Source organism: Pinus tabuliformis, chromosome 9 (genome assembly GCF_031772625.1).
Source record: "Pinus tabuliformis cultivar Carrire ecotype Pingquan chromosome 9, CPIR1, whole genome shotgun sequence".
Classification (NCBI taxonomy): Eukaryota; Viridiplantae; Streptophyta; class Pinopsida; order Pinales; family Pinaceae; genus Pinus; species Pinus tabuliformis.
This window is the reverse complement of record NC_142307.1, coordinates 1,587,142,000-1,587,144,583: the sequence shown is the minus strand read 5'-3', so window position 1 is coordinate 1,587,144,583 and position 2,584 is coordinate 1,587,142,000. Positions and strand designations below refer to the sequence as shown.

The following is a 2,584-nucleotide window of genomic DNA, read 5'->3' as shown; positions in this document are numbered from 1 at the left end:
GAGAAGTTGTTCTTTCTGGCATCTTCATGTAGACATTTATCGACAGGCCTGTGTCTACCAAGGTCTTTTTTCGTTGAATTCATTGACAGGGAAAGAAGGGGAATTCTTCCATTCCTGGTTGCTTGAATCAAAGACTCAACCGAGATGTGAAGGAAGCTCTGAAAATGTTTATGGTGCATTGAGAGATATAATTAGTAAATTGTTGCTTAATAAACATAGAACAATCAAACGATGGATTGAAACTTTGAATATTAACTGCATAAAATACTTTCCAGAGTTTATATTGCATTTGATCAGTATGCTTTACTTGACATCGATCAACTCCATAGGAAAGCTAATAGATAATGCACAATTATTGCAGCAATTCTTCACAGATAGTCAAAGTACAGAGAATTTGCCTTTAAAATTTAGAGAAAGGTTGCTGCAACTATTGGAGAAGTGCTCTTCCAATCAAAAAGAATAATTAAACAGAGCATATTTTTCATACAAATGAGTGATACATTTTAAGATTATACAGAGCTTTCAATTAAGGGAATGTTTTAATGATATAGACAAATGAAGCCCAGCAAGAAGCAAAGTCACTTCAAGAATCAGAAGAAATCCCTCTCAAGCATCTGAATCAAATTGTTTCTCTTCGACATCGGCTATAATGACTCTGGTAAGATTCCAACAACTCTGGTAAGTTTCCAACAACTTAGATTGCATATCAGTGTTAGATTCAGAAACTTAGTCCATGATCAGTGTGTGAAAGGCATCGATGTTGTAAATAGTTTTTTAGTATACTGATCTGCCATAATAATTAGTCCACCAATGGTTCATGTAATAATAGCCCCGTCTGAGATGAAAATGATTGACTGTTTATCAGGCTTTGGTTCAATGCAGATAAGAGAACAATAGATTTATGCCCCTCTATTCTATTCAGCCTGCAGGTGTAACCTGCTATCACACCTTCATCTGGGTGTTTCTTCAATCCAGGTGGGCCAAAGCTATGACAATCAACTCTGATTTCTCCTATTTTGAATAAGCTTGGATATGCAGATGTTGCATTATTGATTAGCCTTTCCATGACTGTAAGGGCCCATTTGAGTAGAATCTGTTGACATAGTCTCATTCTGAATATATTCTATAGGATTTATAAATTCATCTATGTCTATGAAAGCCACCCATTGACATTCTTGGCGAGCTCGCAATGCACAATGGGAGAATCCAGCCTCTTGGGTTTTAATCCATGGCCACATATGTCTACTCATGTTGAAAGAACCCAATGATGCTATCACTTCTATGTTTTCATCATTATTCTTATCATAAAGAAACCACCTCTGGACACCTAGATAGCCATGGTACATGATCGATTCTCTGAGAAATGGAGCTTGGTTCCAAAGCATTGTGCAAGCACAAACCTGATGGAGAGGCCTAAGCATCTGCACAGGTTTGGAGCTCATCATGGATTTAACTTCAATCCTAGCTATAGATGAAAGTAAACCACTCTTGGATCTCCATACAAAAGCCTTCAACCCTTGAATTTCTTGTATTTCTAAGCCATTAGGCTTCTCACATTTGATCACTTCTTGAGCAGCCACCAAAACCTTGCTACCCAAATCCATGGTGTCCCATTTCTTGAAATCCCTGGCATTAAGCAGATCGGTGTCCAAATTGGAACCAAAAACACAAAAAATATTATTAGTATCAGAAATATTGCCTCTTCTGAGGTTCAATCCTTTGACGAACAGAATCACGTTGTCTCGTTCTACTACTGCCTCATAAACAAGCATCCTCTATGCAAAATTCTTTGGATACCTAGCTTGTGAAGGGACGAGAATTCCATTTTCCTTGAGTTTTATAGTTAAGGTCAATCCCTGTACAGAATTTGGTTGTGGAGGATGTGGGCACCTCACAATTTGCAAGTCTTGTTGTTTCATATCCACAAAGATGGCAAAGTGACAAGATCTTGGACCAAAAGAGAGTTATCCTTGTCCACAACTCATTCTTCAACTACATTATTTCTAGGGAGGAGTTGAGGATGATGTGCTTAGATAACAAGCCTTCCTTGGGGTGGAGGGTAAAAATATGCCACACAATGAATCCCAAACATCAGAAAATTAAAACACTGCATCTATCACCCGCATACACAATGTCATCAAGCTTAGCCAGCTTAAGCTGAACATATGCTTTCCTTGTATGTTTTGCACTCAAGGTAGGGACTCGCTGCCCAATAGTCCTCCTTGTTCTAATTGAAATTCTCGAGCATTTATAGTGGTAAAGAAATTGTGAGAAGGATGGACCAGTAGTTAGATGGTTTCCATATTTCTTTGAAGGACTAATTTTCAGATCTAGGTGTTTGCCTATTGGATCTCAAAGATGGTGTTAGCTAGCTTCAGATTTGAGTATAGACTTGATGGTGCCTCATTTTTTTGTTATAGAAACTAAGGGTTATGCTCTTATTAAAAGAATGATATCTAGGATATCGTGCCTTCACCTATAGATCTGCAGTGGTTGGAAGTGCACACGAGGATGGAAGTTAAGTCCAAGTGGATGATCATGGATGTCGTAAAGGATCATTTGATCCCTCTATATATGAGAAGAA

The 2,584-nt window shown here is 38.0% G+C and overlaps 1 pseudogene; it reads right to left on the bottom strand.

Annotated features, from left to right (window-relative positions):
- Positions 1-774: 774 nt before the first annotated feature.
- LOC149154769 (glycosyltransferase family 92 protein RCOM_0530710-like) lies at positions 775-2,113 on the bottom strand (annotated as a pseudogene).
- Between the last annotated feature and the right edge of the window lie 471 nt (positions 2,114-2,584).